The sequence below is a fragment of the Pongo abelii genome, chromosome 6, assembly GCF_028885655.2.
Source record: "Pongo abelii isolate AG06213 chromosome 6, NHGRI_mPonAbe1-v2.0_pri, whole genome shotgun sequence".
In the NCBI taxonomy this organism is placed as follows: Eukaryota; Metazoa; Chordata; class Mammalia; order Primates; family Hominidae; genus Pongo; species Pongo abelii.
The window spans coordinates 21,601,881-21,621,880 of record NC_071991.2 but is presented as its reverse complement, the minus strand read 5'-3'; the positions used below and the strand labels follow the sequence as shown (position 1 = coordinate 21,621,880).

General features: G+C 45.3%; 1 protein-coding gene and 1 pseudogene across 1 annotated transcript in view; both read left to right on the top strand.

Moving 5' to 3' along the window:
- The window catches only part of TPST1 (tyrosylprotein sulfotransferase 1), a 353,853-nt gene that overhangs the window by 321,958 nt on the left and 11,895 nt on the right, over positions 1-20,000 (top strand). The gene's annotated exons all lie outside the window — the stretch shown is intronic.
- LOC129060758 (U6 spliceosomal RNA) lies at positions 12,210-12,307 on the top strand (annotated as a pseudogene).

Sequence of the window (20,000 nt, the reverse complement as noted above, 5' to 3'; positions counted from 1 at the left end):
ATGTGCCACAGCTGGCATTTCATCACAATCAACACTAAGTGGTAGCTTGAGTCATTGTGAGGTCACTTCCTGGAAATCAACAGCATCCCATTTCCCATTGGCAAGGAGCTCAGCACGGCCCCTTGGATAACCAAACCGATCCCCAAATCCCTTCTGTGTGGGTCTGTCTCCTGGGACCCTTCCTAGCATCAACTCTGTATTAGTCAGGGTCCAATCAGGAGATTACATAAACCACTCAAAAGCCCAAAGTGCTAAAATTTAATACATATAATTATTCATTATAACAGGGGAACAGCATAACGAGAGACTGGCTAGCACAAAGTAAAGAGAATTCTAGAGAATATAGGACTAGCCAAAGTCAGGCACGGTGGCTCATGCCAGTAATTTAAGAAGCCAATGCAGGAGGATTGCTTGAGGCCAGGAGGTAGAGTCCAGCCTGGGCAACACCCTGTCTCTATCCAAAAAAAGAAAAAAATTAGCTGGGTGTGGTGATGCATACTCATAATCCCAGCTACTTGGGAAGCTGAAGTGTGAGGGTAGTTTGAGCCTGTGAGGTCAAGGCTACAGTGAGTCATGATTATGGCACTATAGTCAAGCCTGGGTGACAAAGCAAGACCCTGTCTCAAAGAACAAAACAACAACAACAACTATTTGCAGACAGAAAATTAATAGGGCTAATAAGGTATAAGGAAACATGTTGAAATGTGACAAATAAAGTAATAATAAAATCATCAAACAAAAAATAACTTATTAAATTATAATACCCTGTGCTGGCCAAGATGCAGTGAAATGGGCACTTTCTTATACAATGAGGGGTGTTTAAATTGTATATAAGCCTTTCACGGTATAGCTTCCAATTGTTTATTTATTTACTTATTTTTTTGAGATGGAGTTTCACTCTTGTTGCCCAGGCTGGAGTGCAATGGTGCGATCTCGACTCACCACAACCTCCACCTCCTGGGTTCAAGCGATTCTCCTGCCTCAGCCTCTGAGTAGCTGGGATCACATGTGTGTGCCACCACACACCCAGCTAATTTTGTATTTTTAGTAGAGACGGTTTCTCCATGTTGGTCAGGCTGGTTATCGCAAGCCACAACTCAGGTGATCCACCCACCTCAGCCTCCCAAAGTGTTGGGATTACAGGCGTGAGCCACCACACCTGACCAGCAATTTTTTTTAAATAATAGAGACACTGTCTCACCATACTGTCTCCTACAAATCCTGGGGTCAAGCAATCCTCCTGCCTTGGCCTCCCAAAGTGCTGAGATTATACCTGGGAGGCACCCAAAACCTTGTCAATTTACATCGAGGACAATGAGAATGTCCGTTCACCATGACTCACTGTAATCTTTCTTCTGGAAATACCTTGGAAGACAACTGAACCTAAACAAAAGGTCATCTGCACAAACACAGTGAAAATCTGGGAGGAACTGAAGACAGAGTGGTTAAGTGAAATAAGAAACAGTTATAAGAAATTAAACTATCTATGCTATTTATAGGCACCTGGTAGAAGGACAGTTAATGTTAGCTGCTACTTTTTTGTTGTTTTGAGACAGGGTCACTCTGTCACTCAGGCTGGAGTGCAGAGGCCTGATCATGACTCACTGCAGTCTAAGCCTCCCTGGGCTCAAGTGATCCTCCCACCTCAGCCTCTCAAGTAGCTGGGACTACACGAACATGCCACCACACTAGGCTAATTCATGTATATTTCCGTAGGGATGGTGACTCCCTTGATTTCTGAGACCTGTCTCAAACTCTTGGCCTCGAGCCATCCTCCTGCTTCAACCTCCTAAAGTGTTGTGATTACCGGTGTGAGCCACCACACCTGGTCAGCTGCTACTTTTATATTATATCACTAAATTCAAAATTATTTGTCGTTAAAAATTATCATTTTCAAGGCTGTGGAACAATATGTGTCCTACACCATAACTGTAAAAACATATACGGTCGTCCCTCGGTATACAGAAAGGATCCTTCGTTCCAGGCCCCCATCTCTGCATATACCAAAATCTATGCATACTCACGTTTCGCATTCAGCCCTTTGGAACCCATGTATAGGAAAAGTCCAGATATTAGTTGGGCATTGTGGCAAGCGCATACAGTCTCAGCCACCTGGGAGGCTGAGGTGGGAGGACTGCTTGAGCCTGAGAGGTCGATGATGCAGTCAGCTGTGATAGCACTACCGCACTCCAGCCTGGACAACAGAGCAAGACCCTGTCTCAGAAAAAAAAAAAAAAAAAAAAAAGGTTAGAAATTGTAATGACGTCTGTTGGGCAAAATTCCATATAAGCAAAGTATAAATTAATGGAGCAATTGGTGAGAAATCACTACGATTGACTTTCTGGAGTTTCTGACAATAAAGGTAAGAAAAATGCAAAACAAAGAGACAGAGGGAAAAAAAACAAATTAGCGAAGGATTCTACGTGTTTAATAGGATGACACTGGCCATGTTCGTGCAGCAGCAGTATGTCACAATATGACATACCTTGGAGAGAAGTTAGCAGATGAGGAAGTTGACAAAAATGATGAGAGATGCAAAATACTGATGGCGATAGTCAAGTAAACCACGAAGAATTTCCATAACTGACATCAGCAAAGTGGGAATATTGTACAGTGTGTGTTGAAGTTCCTGTACAACATTGTTTATTTGCCTTCTGTTTGTCTGTAAGGAATGTAATTTACTAAAAGTTCTTCTTGCTGTCGAAAGAATATGTGTAAGTCATTAGAATTTATTCTTCTGTTTTTCTACTTTTATCTTCTGGCCATCATCCCACAGCCTTAATTTGGAAATCTGTTTATTTTTAGAAAATCAAACAAGGGCTTGTTGTCATGGTTCATACCTCTAGGATGGGAGGCAGGGGTGGAAGGGTCACTTGAGGCCAGGAGTTTGACACCAGCCTGGCCAACAAAGTGAGACCCCATGTCTACAAAACAATTTAAAGAATAGCCAGGTGTCATCATGTATAACTACAGTCCCAGCTACTCAGGAGGCTAAGGCAGGAGGAGCCTTAGCCTAGGAGTTCAAGGCTACGGTGAGCTGTGATTGAACCACTGTACTCCAGCCTGAGTTGCAGAGGAGACCCCATCTCCTAAAACAAAACAAAACAAAACAAAAAAAGAAGGAAAGAAAATAGGTAAAGTAGCAAGTTGTACATGGCTAACTCTGAATATGTCTAAACTACATGTTCCCAATCTTTTTGGGTCTAGCATCCTTTTACATTTTTTAACTCTATTGAAGACGTCTTAAGCCTTTTTCTTTATATAAATAATTATATTAAAATTAGAAAATAAGACAAAAATTTTAAAATATTATTCGTTACATATTAATAGTAAAACCATTTCATGTTGATATAATACAGGACACATTTTTAAAATATATATTCATTACACATGAATAATAAAACCATTACGAGTTGACGTAAGTAATACTTTTTCTAGGGGGGGGAAACAAAGTCTGACTCACTCACTCACACTGGAGTGAAGTGGCACGATCTTGACTCACAGCAACCTCCGCCACCTGGGTTCAAGCAATTCTCCTGGCTCAGCTTCTCAAGTAGCTGGGATTACAGGCGCCCACCACCATGCCTGGCTAATTTGTATGTTTTTTCAGTAGAGATGTGGTTTAGCCATGTTGGCCAGGCTGGTCTCAAAATCCTGACCTCAGGTGATCACCTCGGTCTCCCAAAGTGCTGGGATTACAGGCGTGAGCCATTGTGCCCACACTGATTAATATATATATTTATATGTAAATATACATTAATATATATTTACATATTTACATAAATATATTAATATATTCACATATATATTAATGTTTACATACCAATATATATTTGCATATATGTTTATATATTAATATACTTACATATATATTTTTATATATTAATATATATTTACATATATATTTGTATATATATATGTTTTTTTCAGACAGAGTCTCGCTCTGTCCTCCAGGCTGGAGTGCAGTGGCACAATCTCGGCTCACTGCAAGCTCCATCTCCCAGGTTCATGCCATTCTCCTGCCTCAGCCTCCCCAGCAGCTGGGACTACAGGTGCCCACTGCCATGCCCGGCTAATTTTTTTGTATTTTTAGTAGAGATAGGGTTTCACCGTGTTAGCCAGGATGGTCTAGATCTCCTGACCTCGTGATCCGCCCGCCTCGGCCTCCCAACAGATTCATATATTTTTTAAAACACTGATTAGTCAGGCAGCAATACTGGGCAGGGGTCTCCTCATTCCCAGCGATGCAAATCCCACTGCACGGCTCCGGGGTTGCAAGGGCTACAGAGCCTAAAGGCTCTAACTTATGATTTCATTACTTAATTTGTATTGTGACACAGGGTCCTGCTCTGTCGCCCAGGCTGGAGAGCACTTGTGCACTTATAGTTCACTGAAGCCTCGACCTTCTGAATTTAAGCCATCTTCCTGCCTCAGCTCCCCACTGGCTGGTACCACAGTTGAGTGCCACCATACCTGGCTGTTTTTTAAAATTTTTTTGTAGAGTGAGGGGTCTTGCTATGTTGCCCAAGCTGGCCTCAAACACCTGACCTCAAGAGATCTGCCCACCTCAGCCTCCTGAGTAGCTGGGACTACAAGTACACGTCGCCATGCCTAGCTACATTTCATTTTACTAAATTTTGAAAAATATTTTTATTGAGAGGAAGTCTTGCTATGTTGCCCAGGCTGGTCTCGAACTACTGCCCTTAAAAGATACTCTCATCTCTGCCTCCCAAACAGCTGGTACTACAGGCATGAGCCACTGTACTGAGCCTGAAGAGATTTCTTTAATCTAGTATCCCATACTTAATAGGACTGGGAAAGGCAGTAGTGTTTTTAAAAATTACTTAATAATTCAGTTTGACCCCTGCCTTCTCTCACACCCCACATCCAGTCTGTCAGGAAATCCTGTTGACTGTCTTCAATATGTACTGAAGATCCCCACCCAGCAACTCCCTGGCCTCCTCCCCTACTTCTCTCCTCTGACCATCTCTCAACACCACCAAGACCCTGGTCAGGACCACTATCATCTCTCGCCTGGATGTTGCCACAGCTTGGCCCCCATGCTTCTACCCAAATCTTCCCACAGCCTTTCTCAACTCAGCAGCCAGAGAATGCTTTTAAATCGGCAGACAGATCATGTCGCTTCCCTGCTCAGAACCCTCCCGAATTTCCTATCTAGCCCAGCAATAACCTCCCAGGGCTTACACGGTCTGTACTGATCCCTGCCCAGCAACTCCCTGGCCTCCTGCCCTAATTCTCTCCCTCTTTCCTTCTGCTCCACTGGCCTCCTTCCAGAGCCTCAGACACACCTCAGACACCTTATTCTGTTGTTTCTGCCTACAATGCTCTTCCCTCAGCACCTTGGCCAACTCCTTCCCCTCCTTCAAGTCTTTGCTCGATTTTTACTTAGGAGGCCACCCCTGACTATTCTATTTAACATTGCCATCTGTCCCCATGCCGACCATGCTTATTTATTTATTTTGTGGAGACAAGATCTCACTCTGCCACCAAGGCTGGAGTGCAGTGGTGCAATCACAGCTCACTGCAACCTCCAAATTCCCGGGATCAAGCAATCCTCCCACCTCAGCTTCCCTAGTAGCTGGGACTTCAGGTGCATGTCATCATGCCTGGCTGATTTATTATTTTATTTTGTCTTATTTTAAGATGGAATTTCACTCTTCTCGCCCAGGCTGGAGTGCAATGGTGTGATCCTGACTCACTATAACCTCCACTGCCCAGTTTCAAGGGTGTCTCCCACCTCAGCCTTCCTAGTAGCTGGGATTACAGGTGCGTACCACCATACCCGGCTAACTTTTGTATTTTCAGTAGATATGGGGTTTTGCCATGTTGGCCAGGCTGTTCTCGAACTCCTGACCTCAGGTGATCTGCCTGCCTCAGCCTCCCAAAGTGCTGAAATTACAGGCGCAAGCCACTGCACGGAGCCATTTTTAAAATTTTTTGTAGAGACAGGGTCTCACTATGTTGCCCAGGCTAGTCTTGAACTCCTGGCCTCGAGTGATCCTCCTGCCTGGATTCCTAAAGTGCTGGGATTACCAGCATGAGCCACCATGCCTGGCTTCATGTTCATTTCTTCTTGTGGCTGCAACAAACTTTCCGACATTTAGTGGCTAAAAACATCACAAATCAACCATCTTCAAATTCTGGGGGCCAGAAGCCCAAACTAGGTCTATTAAAGCTAAAGTCAAGGTGTCAGCAGGGCTGCATTCCTTTGGAAGGCTCTAACATGTTCTCTTGGCTTTTCCAGCTTCTAGAAGCCACCCCCATTCCTTGGATCATGGCCCCTTACTCCATCTTCAAAGCCAGAAGTGAAGCATCTTCAAATCTCCCTCTCTGACCTCGGCTTCTATCACATCTCCTACTCCAGTTCTGACTCTCCTACCCTCTTTCTTTTATAAAGATCATTGTGATTCACCTGAGGTCAAGAGTTTGAGACCAGCCTGACCAACAGGGAGAAACCCCATCTCTACTAAAAATACAAAAATTAGCCGGGTATAGTGGCGCATGCCTGTATTCCCAGCTACTCTGGAGGCTGAGGCAGGAGAATCGCTTGGACCCAGGAGGTGGAAGTTGTGGTAAGCCGAGATCGTGCCATTGCACTCCAGCCTGGGCAACAAGAGTGAAACTCCGTCTCAAAAAAAAAAAAAAAAAAAAAAAAAAATCCTTGTAATTGCTGGGCACGGTGGCTTCCACCCATAATCCCAACACTTTGGGAGGTCAAAGCAGGAGGAACACTTGAGGCCCAGAGTTTGAAACCAGCCGGGACAACATAGTGAGGCCCCACCTCTACAAAAAAATAAAAATAAATATTAGCCAGACATGGTGGTGTATGCCTGTACTCCCAGCTACTTGAGAGGCTGAGGTGAGATGATCGCTTTAGCCCAGGAGTTTGAGATCAGCCTGGGCGACATAACTAAATTTCATCTCTACAAAAATGAGCTGGGCATGGGTGACATGCATGTGTAGTCCCAGCTACTTAAGAGGCTGAGGTGGGAGGATCACTTGAGCTCAGGAGGTCAAAGCTATAGTGAGCTATGATCACATCACTGCACTCCAGCCTGGATGACATGGGGAGATTTTGTCTCAAAAAAAGAACAGAAAAATATATTTGGTCTCTGTCCCTGGTTCCTGGCACAGAGCTTCTAAAGCTCTTATAAAGACCTCAGTGTTAGAGGTGATAGGAGCATCTTTTGTTTTAATATTTGGTCTTTGTCCCAGGTTTCTAACACAAGAGCCTTTAAGAACTTTGGGATCTCCAGCATGACAAGAATGCATTTGGGGATATTGTTGAGATGATGAGTGGCTGCAAGCTCCTAGATTTCTTTAGGAGGAGGGCTGATTGCCAGAAAAAGCAACCACATGATTAGAGGCTTGGAACTTTCAGCCTCACCCGCTTAACTACAGGAGGCAAGACGGGCTGGAGATTGACTTAATCACCAGTGGCCAAGGATTTTATCAATCGTGCTTGCATAATAAAGCCTCCATAAACACCCTGAACAACAGGGATTGCACAGCTTCTGGGTTGCTGAACATAGGAGATGCTGGGAGAGTAGCATGTTCAACAAAGTGCATGGGAGCTCTGTGCCCCTCCCCACTTACCTTGCCCTGGGCATCTTTTTTTTTTTTTGAGAAAGTGTCTGGCTCTTTTATCCAGGATAGAGTGCAGTGGCACAATCTTACCTCACTGCAACCTAAGCCTCCCCAGTCCCCAGATCAAAACATCCTCCCACCTCAGCTTCCTTAGTAACTGGAACTACAGGTGCATGCCACCACACTCAGTTATTTATTTATTTATTTATCTATCTATTTATTTATTTATTTATTGAGACAGAGTCTAGTTATGTAGTAACTGGAACTACAGGTGCACACCACCGCACTCGGTTAATTTATTTATTGAGACAGAGTCTAGTTCTGTCGCCCAGGCTAAAGTGCAGTGGTGTGATCTCAGCTCACTGCAACCTCCACCTCCCAGGTTCAAGCGATTCTCCTGCCTCAGCCTCCTAAGTAGCTGGGATTATAGGTGCGCGCCACCACGCCTGGCTAATTTTTGCATTTTTAGTAGAGACGGGGTTTCACCATGTTCGTCAGACTGGTCTCGAACTCCTGACCTCGTGATTCGCCCACCTTGGCCTCCCAAAGTGCTGGGATTACAGGCTTGAGCCACTGTGCCCAGCTTTTTAAAAATTTTTTACAGAGACAGGGTTTCACCATGTTGCCCAGGCTGGTCTCAAACTCCTGAGTTTAAGCAATCCTCCTACCTCAGCCTCCCAAAGTGCTGGGATTACAGCGTGAGCCACTGCATCTGGCACGTACATCTCTTTCATTAGCTGTTTCTGCGATGTATCCTTTACAAGGAACCAGTAATAGGAAATGTGGTGGCTCACATCTGTAATCCCAGCACTTCAAAGAGACTGCGGTGGGAGGATCGCTTGGGCCCAGGAATTTGTGGCCAACCTGTGCAACATAACAAGACCCATCTCTACAAAAAATAAATTAGCCAGAAATAGTGGTGCAAGCATGTAGTCTCAGCTACTAGGGAGGCTGAGGTGGTCAGGACCACTTGAGCCCAGGCAGTCGAGGATGCAGTGAGCTATGACTGCACCACTGCACACCAGCCTGAGCAACGAAATGAGACCCTGTCTCTCAGAAAAAAAGGAAACAAACTGTTTTTCTGAGCTCTGTAAGCTGCTCTAACAAATGATTAAACCCCAAGAGGGGGTCATGGGAACCCCTGATTTGTAACAGGTTGGTCAAAAGTGCAGGTGACAACCTAGGACTTGCCATTGCAATGTGAAGCAAGGGTGGTCTCGTGGGACTGAGCCCGTAACCTGTGGGGTCTACGCCAACTCCATGAAGTGTCAGAATAAAACTGTAGGATACCCAGTTAATATCCACAGCATTGGAGAACTTGGTGTAGAAATTCCACACATTCAGTCAGAAGTGTCTGAGTAGAGACAAACACGGGCTTTTCTTTCACCTGTCTACCTGCTTAACTGCATAGGAGAGGCAACACGTGGTGCTCACGAACAAAGCAAAGATTAAAGTCAGACCAGACCCGACATTTGACTCAGTCTTAATATCCAGGTGAGCTTGGGCAAATCACTCATTATTCCTAAGTCTTCATCACTTCATTCACAAAATGGGGATAAACTGTGGCACCTACCTGTGATTTTGTGAAAATTAATGAAATACTATGCTTGATGTTATTGTGATCATTATAACTATTCCAAACTATTTGACAAGGACAGTGATAGATGATAACATCAAAAGATTAGAAACTGTAATGAGGCCTCTCAGGCAAAATTCCATACAAGCAAATTACTATCTCTCCAAAGCATTCCTGCCACACTTAATTCACCATTCCCTGAATAAAACGTGCCTTCTTTATCGTCCAGGTCTTTACAGTGCTGGTCTCCCTGCTTGAGCAGCTCACGCCATCCCAGCCCATTCCCCATCCCTCCACCTCCCCCCTTCTCTGCCCACTCTCATACAATTCTTCTTCATCTTTCAGGACCCAGCTTCAATGTCACCTTAACTGGATGCTTCTCTCACCCTCCAGAAATGCTTCCTATTGCATTTGATGCATGAACTATTATTTGATCATTTTTGAGTCATAGTCCAAGTCTTTTTGTAACTGAATAACATGCTGCCCAGTCAGTCTCTCTTCCTGGACTCTGAAGTCTTTCATGGTAGATCCAGCTGGAAGTGACAAAAAGATATTCTTTAAAAAAAAAAAAAAAAAAAAAAAAAAAAGGATGACACAGACACAAGTTCTTAGACGTTTTAAATGGTATATGAAAAGCAAACAAAATTCAAAGGCTTATGGGGAACACTTAGGAAGCAAAGAATTACTGGGAACTTCATAAAGGGTTAATTATTTTTTTTTTTTTGAGACAGAGTCTTGCTCTGTTGCCCAGGCTGGAGTGCAGTTGCGTGATCTCGGCTCACTGCAAGCTCTGCCTCCCATGTTCACACCATTCTCCTGCCTTAGCCTCCCAAGTAGCTGGGACTACAGGCACCTGCCACCACACTTGGCTAATTTTTTGTACTTTTAGTACAGACGGGGTTTCACCATGTTAGCCAGGATGGTCTCGATCTCCTGACCTCGTGATCTGCCTGCCTCAGCTTCCCAAAGTGCTGGGATTACAGGCGTGAGCCACCATGCCCGGTCTAATTTTTATTTTATCTTATTTTTTGAGACTGAGTCTCATTCTGTTACCTACACTGGAATGCAGTGGTGCAATCAGGGCTTACTGCAGCCTCGATCTCCTGGGCTCAAGTAATCTCCCATAATTTTTATTTGGTTTAAGAAACTCAGTCTTGGTTGAGCGTGGTGGCTTACGCCTGTAATCTCAACACTTTGGGAGGCTGAGAGGGGTGGATTACTCGAGCCCAGCAGTTTGAGATCAGCCTGGGCAACATATTAAGACCCTGTCTCTACGCAAAAAACAGAGTGAATTCGTGAAAGGCAATTTTTTCCACACACTGGGGGTGGAGGGAATGACTTCAGGATGATTCAAGTGCGTTACATATATTGTGCACTTTATTTCTATTATTATTGCATTGTAATATACAATGAAGTAATTCTACAACTCATGATAATGTACAATCAGTGGGATCTCTGAACTTATTTTCCTGCAACTAGACTGTCCATCTGGGGTGATGGGAGAAACAGGCATTAGATTCTCATAAAGAGCGCGCAACCTAGATCCCTTACATGCACACTTCACAACAGGGTTCGTACTCCTATGAGAATCTAATGCTGCCGCTGATCTGACAAGACATGGCACTCAGGTGGTCATGTGAGCGATGGGGAGGGGCTATAAATACAGATGAAGTTGCCCCTCACTCACCCACTGCTCATCTCCGGCTCTGTGGCCCTGCGGATGGAGACCCCTACTCCAGTGCATTCAAAAGTATCCATCCCATACCATTCTTCAGACTCATCTATACTACCGCAGTGGTCAAGTGTAGCACCCCTTAGCTTGAATGGCATATGCCTCAGCTGGCATTTCATCACAATCAACAGTAAGTGGTAGCTTGAGTTATCGTGAGGTCACTTCCTAGAAATCACCAGCATCCCATGTCCCATTGGCAAGGAGCTCAGCTCTGCTCCTTGGATAACCAAACCTATGCCCAAATCCCATCTGTGTGGGTCTATCTCCTGGTACCCTTCCTAGCATCAATTCTGTATTTCTAGGAGTCCAATCAGGAGATATAAACCACTCAGAAGTTTAAACTAAAATGGGCATGGTGGCTCACACCTGTAATCCCAGCACTTTGGGAGGCCAAGGCAGGTGATCGCTTTGAGCTCAGGAGTTTGAGACCAGCCTGGGAAACATGGCAAAACACCATCTCTACAAAAAACACAAAAATTAGCCAGGCGTGGTGGCACGTATCTGTAATTCCAACTACTCTGGAGGCTGAGGAAGGAGAACTGCTTGAGCCTGGGAAGTGGAGGTAGCCGTGAACAGAGATCGTGCCACTGCACTTTAGCCTAGGTGATCGAGTGAGACCCAGCACCAATAAAAAACAAAAAAAGTAAAAAATATATATATATGTAAATTTAATATAAAAAGTATTAATTATAACAGAGGATTGGCGTAATGACTGACATACTAGCACAAATGAAGACGACTCTAGAGAATACAGAACTAGCAGAGGCCAGGCATGGTGGCTCATGCCTGTAATCCCAGCAATTTGGGAAGCCTAGGCAGGAGGATCGCTTGAGGACAGGAGTTGGAGACCAGCCTGGACAACATAGTGAGACCCTGCTGTCTACCAAAAAATTTTAAAAAATTAGCCAGATGTGGTGGTGGTGCACACCTATAGTTCCGGCTACTTTGCAGTCTGGGGTGGGAAGATCCCTTGAGCCTGAAAAGTCTAGGCTGCAGTGAGTATGGGTGGATTTTGGTATACACAGAAATGGGGGAGCTGGAACTAATCCCCCCCATATACCAAGGGACAAACTGCATCTGTTTTTACAATTATACTGTAGGATACATTATGTTCCATGACAATGGTAATTTTTAATGACAGTTTTTAGTTGAGTGGAATTACCATAAAAATAATAAAAGTAGCAGCTAATATTTACTGAGCCGTTACTAGGTGCCTATAAATACCATAAATTTTTAAATTCCCCATAACTCTTCCTTATTCCACTTAACCACTTTATCTTAAATCACTCATGTTTGCTTCAGTAGCACATATACTAAAGTTGGAACAACAGATTGTGGCATGGCCTCTGTGCAAGAACGACATGCAAATTTGTGAAGCATTCCATATCTTTTTTAAAAGGAGAAAAAAATTCACTGTGTGCATATGACCTTTTGTTTAGGTTGAATTATATCCAAAGATGGTATTTCCCAAAGTGAGATTACTGTGAGTCACAGGGCATGAGCATTCTTATTACACTTGATGCAAATTGTCGAGTTTTCAGGCATGGTGGCTGTCTGCTTATAATTCCAGCACTTTGGGAGGCTGAGGTGGGAGGATTGCTTGAGCCCGGGAAGTTGTGGCTGCAGTGAGCCATAACTGCACCACCGCACTCCAGTCTGGGCAACAGAGTGAGATAGAAGGTTGACTTTTTAACAGAATTTTTCTGTTCACTTGAAGATATGGCCAGGACTATGCTATACGAAAATTTTCATAAAATAATTATCTCATCCAATTAATGTTGGAATTGGGAACAGAAAATGTTTTGGTGACTATTTATTCCTTCACTTGCTGTTATAGAAACTATTGCCAGTGGGCACTTAACAACCAAGTGTCATCTCTGAGCTACTCACAATGAAAGGTGATGTCTGGGGCCCAGTTGTGTTGAGGTCCCCATGTCTGGGCTATGGGTGCTGAGTGGGACTTACTTGTCCATCCATTTTCTGTATTCCAGCACTGGGAAACTTGGGTTTATCCATCTTGATAAGAGGTCATTTAAATTCCACCTGGCAAAAACCACAAATGGAAAAAAGGCCATGAAACTACAGGCTAGCCCTTGTTCTCAAAAGAATATTTAGCTTAGGTGGTTCTGTAAAAGAGGAATCACATTGTTGAAAACTCATCGCAGGTCAGGTGAGGTGGCTCACACCTGTAATCCCAGCCCATTGGGAGACTAAGGCAGGAGGATATCCCGTGAGGCCAGAAGTTCAAGACTAGCCTGGGCAACACAGCGAAACCTCATCTCTACAAAAAATTAGAAAATGAGCTGGGTGTGGTGGCACATTCCTATAGTCCCAGTTACTTTTGAGGCTGAAGTGGGAGGATCAAAGTGGAAGCTGCAGAAGTAGAAGCTGCAGTGAGCTCTGATCTCACCACTGCACCCCAGCCTGGGTGACAGAGTGAGACCCTGTCTCGACACACACACACACCCCCCCATCTCAACACACACACACACACACACACACACACACACACACACACACACCCCCATCTCAGTCAGCCTGGGTGACAGAGTGAGACCCTGTCTCGACACACACACACACCCCCCCATCTCAACACACATACACACACACACACACACACACACACACCCATCTCAGTCAGCCTGGGTGACAGAGTGAGACCCTGTCTCGACACACACACACACCCCCCCATCTCAACACACACACACACACACACACACACACACACACACACACACCCCCATCTCAGTCTGCCCAGCCTTGACTAGCGAAAAGGGTCTTCTGGTTACAGAAGAGGTATGCTCTTTTTTTAGGACAGGGAGGGACCAGAAAGCTTGTTCACAGCCTTTCCCTCATTCTCTGCTTAGTTTTCCAAGAACCTTCAGGTGGAAAGGGAGTCCTTGGGGAAAAGACCTAACTCATCAGGTTACCAAAGGAGAAATATGCATCCTTTGTCAATTAATAAATGGAACACCTGTCTTAAAAACCAGGGAGTTCTGCTAGGGTGAATCACTCCCTACGACCCTGACCTGTGTAGGGAACATAAAAACCTAGAGTTTGGGGACCTATAATATTGAAGGCCACATTGCAGATGTGGAGACCTTACCAAAGTACAGCCTTTCCACAAGGAACTACCAAACACCAGCTGTCTGTCTCCATGGGCCACCGCCGTATCTCTGGCTCTCGTTTCCCCCAGAGATGCTCTATTCCAGCCTTCTCTCACATTTTGTATCCCGCACAGTTCCTGGCATAAGGAGTTACAACATAGCAGGCTGCTATGTTAATGGTGATCTACTGCAGATCCAACCTGAAATTCCGGCAGGGCGCTTTGTGTTTGAGAAATTAAAGGGGAGAGAATGGACCCAGCCTGCTAGAATATAAAAAATTTAAAGAAGAAAAAAATATTAAAATAAAATTTTCTCCTAAAGAGCACTCAAAAGCACACTCCCACTAAGGCTGGATCTATTTATCTCTCTCTTGCTTTTTTCTTTCTGAGATAGGGTCTCACTCTGTCACTCAGAATGGAGTGCAGTGGCAAGATCACCACTTACTGCAGCTTTCAACTCCTGGGCTCAAGCTATCCTCCCACTTCAGCCTCCCGAGTAGCTGCGATTGCAGGTGCATGCCACCAGGCCTGGCTAATTTTTAAATTTTTTGTAGAGACGGGGTCTCGCTATGTGGCCCAGACTGGTCTTGAACTCCTGGGTCAAACTAATCCTCCTGCCTTGGCCTCCCAAAGTGCTAGGATTATAGGCTTTAGCCACTGTGCCCAGTCTATTTATCTTTCTATAACTCATATATTAAATCTTCCTCCTTAAATCACCTCCTACCCACCCATCTGCAGGGATAGCAAACACAGGTCTCAGAGGGTCAGGCAACCTACAGGAGGGAATGAGGCCAGAGTAATGTGGGAGACCTGGGGGAACTGTAGCAAATTGCAAGGTATTCACTTCGATAGTTCTTCAACACTGTGATGGTCAAACCAAACACAGAAACAGGAAGCCCAGTTCAGTCGCCAGCAGCCAATGTGGGATATTTGATCCACGTGCTACGGAGCAAACTGCTTACGATGACCTGGTCTCCACCAACCTGCTCTTCAAGTCCAGCCGCTCCTGCCCAAGTCCCTACGCTCTACTGACATGACCCACATTCACAGTACTCTCCTGAAACTTTGCTTGTTCACTCTTTTTTTTCTTTTCCCCACGAATTTTTTTTTTCTTTTTTTTACTTTTTTTGAGACAGAGTCCCCTTCTGTCACACAGGCTGAAGTACAGCAGGATGGTTGTGGCTCACTGCAGCTTCCATCACCTGGGCTCAAGTGATCCTCCAACCTTAACCTCCCAAGTAGTTGGGATTACAGCCATGTAACACCACACCCGGCTAAATTTATTATTTTTTCTTTTTATTTTGTTTTTCAGATGGAGTCTCGCTCTGTCGCCCAGACTGGAGTGCTGTGGCATGATCTCGGCTCACTGCAACCTCTGCCTCCTGGGTTCAAGCGATTCTCTTTCTTCAGCCTCCCGAGTAGCTGGGATTACAGGTGTGTGCCACTATGCCCAACTAATTTTTATATTTTTAGTAGAGACGGGGTTTCACCATGTTCGCCAGGCTGGTCTTGAACTCCTGACCTCAGATGATCTGCCCACCACGGCCTCCCAAAGTGCTGGGATTACAGATGTGAGCCACCGTGCCTGGCCAGTTTATTATTTTTTCTAGAGACAGGGTCTCACTATGTTGCCCAGACTGGCCTTGAACTCCTGGGCACAAGCAATCCTCTGGCTTCCACCTCCCAAAGAGCTGGGATTACAGGCTTGCACCAACACATCAGGCCCTAACAAACACTTCTTGAGCTCCTACTAAATACCAGGCACTATAATAGGTGCCCAGGAAACAGCAGTGAACAAGGTATAAGAGTTACTGCCCTTGGCCGGGCGTGGTGGCTCACGCCTGTAATCCCAGCACTTTGGGAAGCCGAGGCAGGTGAATCACCTGAAGTCAGGAGTTCGAGACCAGCCTGACAAACATGGTGAAACCCTGTCTCTACTAAAAGTACAAAAATTAGTGGGGCATGGTTGTGCATGTCTGTAATCCCAGCTACAGCTACTCGGGAGGCTGAGGCAGGAGAATCGCTTCAACCCAGGAGGCGGAGGTTGCAATGAGCTGAGGTCGCGGCGCTGCACTCCAGCCTGGGCAACAACAGTGAAACTCTGTATCAAAAAAAAAAAAAGAAAAAAGTTTCTGCCCTCACAGAGCTTATAGGGTAGCAGGATCCCTCATGAATGGCTTGGTGCCCTCCACAAGGTAATGAGTGAGTTCTCTCTCTACTAGTTCATGTGAGAGCTGATTGTTTAAAGAGCCTGGCACCTCCTCCCCTCTCCCTTGCTCTTCTCAACAAGTGACATGCCGGCTCCTCCTTCACCTTCCGCCATGAGAGGAAGCCTCCTGAGGTCCTCACCAGCAGATGCTGGTACTATGTGTTTTTTTTTTTTTTTTCTGAGACAGGGTCTCACTCTGACACTCAGGCTAGAGAGCAGTGGTATAATTATGGCTCACTGCAACCCCGACATCCTGGGCTAAAGAGGTCTTTTTACCTTAGCCTCCCAAGTAGCTGAAACCACAGGCATGCATCAGTGCACCATCATACCTGGCTATTTTTTTTTTATTTTTAGCAGAGACAAGATCTCACCATGTTTCCCAGGCTGGTTTCAAACTTCTGGGCTCAAGCAATCCTCCTGCTTCAGCATCCCAAAGTGCCGAGATTACAGGTATGGGCCACTGCGCCCAGCCTGGCACCATGCTACTTGTATAGTCTGCAAGACCGTGAGCCAAATAATCTGTTTTTCTTTATAAACTACCCAGCCTGAGGTGTTTCCTTATGGCAATGCAAAATGGACTAATGTAGGAATCACAGGCCAACACTTACCACACTGTGATGAGCACATGACAATAGTACAGAGTGGGACTGAAACGTTCCCCAGGGGCTTCTTGCATCACAGAGAGTAGGGTGAGACATCTTGGCTGAGGCTAAAGGTGAGCAAAGATGAGAGTGAGAGAGTGATGATGGAGGTAGGGAGAGGGTTTCCTAAAGGACCAATAAAGTTCCCCAAGGAAACTAACATTCCTTGTGGCTGGAGGGTAGGGATTTGGGGAGGGTGATGCAGGATAAAACTGGGAAGGTGAGCGGAGACCAGCTCTTACCAGGCCCTGTGGCCAAATTAGTTTGGACTTTGTCTTAAAGGCAATGGGCAGTCACCAGCAGGTTTTAATCAAGAACTATTTTGACCCAAATTTGCCTTTTAGGAGAATTCCTCTGGTTTCAGTGAACAGGCCGAAGTGAGCAAGCCTACTAGGAAGACAATTGGAGGCCCTCACAATAAACCGGTGTAAAAGAGAATAGGGCCACGCATGGTGGCTCCTGCCTGTAATCTCAAAACTTGAGAAGTCCAAGGTGGGTGGATGGCTTGAGCCCAGGAGTTTGAGACCAGCCAGAGCAATGTGATGAAACACATCTCTACAAAACACAAAAATTAGCTGGGCATGGTGGCTCGTACCTGTGGTCCCAGCTACCCCAGAGGCTGAGGCGGAAGGATAGCTTGAGCCTGAGAGGTTGAGACTGCAGTGAGCCAAGATCCAACCACTGTGCTCCAGCCTGGGAAACACAGGGAGACTGTCTCAAAAAAAAAAAAAAAGAAAAGAAAACAAAAAGAAAAAGATCTCATTCTTCACTTATTAGTGCCCTAACATTATCATGAGAATCTTGGTGACACAGTGAATTCAACTGTCATGGTAATTCAGCAACCCACACGTTTAAGTTTGTGTTTGATTACCAATAATATCACCCCTGTGGATACAAGAAATAAGGAATTGTGTTTGGGCTATCATGGAAGCTCTCTGGATTTCAGACCATGACTTACGCTGAGAGGTAAAGACTTGAGCTTTTTGCTTTTCTCTCTGTAAGTGCTCAAGTGCAGCGGTCCCCAATCTTTGGGGGACCAGGGACCGGTTTTGTGGAAGACAGTTTTTCCATAGACTCGGGGCAGCAAAGGTCAGTTTTGGGCTATATAAAGCACATTACATTTATTGTGCACTTTATTTCTATTATTATCACATTGTAGCATATAAGAAAATAATTATATAACTCACCATAATGTAGAATGAGTGGGAGTCTTGACCTTCTTTTCCTGCAACTAGATGGTCCCATCTGGGGGTGATGGGAGACAGTGACAGACCATCAGGCATTAGATTCTCCTAAGGACACAGCAAGACAGATCCCTTGCATGCACAGTTCACAACAGGGTTTGTGCTCACATGAGAATCTCATGCTGCCGCTGATCTCACAGGAGGCAGAGATCAGGTGGTAACGTGGGGAGCGGCTGTAAATACAGATGAAGCTTCGCTCGCACACCCTCTACTCACCTCCTGTTGTGTGGCCCAGTACAGGCCTGTGACCCAGGGATCGGGGCCCCTGCTGAAGTGCATCCAAAAGGATTCTTCCCACACCAGCCTTCATAGTGGTCAAGTGCAGCAGCCACTTACCTCCCAAAGCATGTGCCTCAGCTGGCATTTCATCACAATCAACAGTACGTGGTAGCTTGAGTCATTGTGAGGTCCTGGAAATCAACAGGATCCCATGTCCCACTGGCAAGGAGCTCAGCACTGCCCCTTGGAAAACCAAACCTATGCCCAAATCCCAGTTGTCTGGGTCTATCTCCCGGGACCCTTCACAGCATCAATTCTGTATTTGTCAGAGTCCTAACAAGAGACATAAACCACTCAAAAGTTTAAAGTGTTCAATTTAAAATAAAAAATTATTAATTTAATTATAACAGGGCAACAGCATAATGAGAGATTCGCTACCAAAAAGTAAAGAGAACGCTAGAGAATATAGGACTAGCAGAGGCCAGGCACGGTGGCACATGTTTATAATTTCAGCAATTTGGGAAGCCAAGGCAGGAAGATTCCTTGAGGCCAGGAGTTTGAGACCAGCCTGGGAAACACAGTGAGACCCTGTCTCTACCCAAACTAACTAACTAACTAACAAAAAAAAAAAAAAAAAACAACCTGGGTGTGGTGGCACACACCTATAGTCCTAGGTACTTAGGAGACTGAGGTGGGAGGATTGCTCTAGCCCAGGCGGTCAAGGCTGCAGTGAACCATGATTTTGTCACTGCACTTTAGCTTGAGCAACAGAGGGAGACCCTGTCTCCAAAAAAACAAAGAGTATAGGACCAGCTGATATAACAAGCAGTGACTGTCCCTACTGTCCCAACGCTGAGATACTACGATCAAGGAAAAGACTCCCCACTATGGATGAGATCCAGCCCCCCCTTGGAGAGAGCACACTCATGGGTAATTCAATAGCAGAATTGCTGCATTACCACATGGTCGAACATGCTAGCAATCTGCCCTCTGGAATTTGCTGAAAATTCACCCTCTGCGGTGCTAGATTAAGCTATTAATGAACAGTTGTCTCACTACAAATCCACCCAGGCAGATGCAGAGAAACTGCTGGTCACTGGGTGCTGCTGAGCACCGTGCAGGGCAGGAGCCCGGTGATGGAGAAGCTCAGTGCCTGTGGAGATTCGCACACCACAACCAGAAAGAAAAGCCTCTTACAAAGTCCCTCTAGTACTACGTACTGACAACATTTAATCATGTACCAGCTGACAGAAGAAGCATTTAAGGAACCCACCTCTATGTCTGCAGATCAGGCAGTGAAGGGTGAATATGGAACTGATGGGCAGTCATTGGATGGACAGCTGGTACATGACATATTTCCCTCTACCAAGAAAGAAAGGGAAGAGAGAAAAGAGAGAGAGGACCAGGCATGGTGGTTCACACCTATAATCCCAGCAGTGTGGGGGGCCAAGGAAGGTGGATCACTTGGGTCCAGGAGTTAGAAACCAGCCTGTGCGACATAGTGAAATCCTGTCTCTACTAAAAATAAAAGAAATTAGCTGAGTGTGCTGGAGTTTGACTGTAGTCCCAACTTCTCAAGAGGCTGAAATAAAAGGATCACGAGTGTCTGGAGGTTCGAGACTGCACTGAGCCGTGTTCACACTCCTGCCTAAGTGACACAGCGAG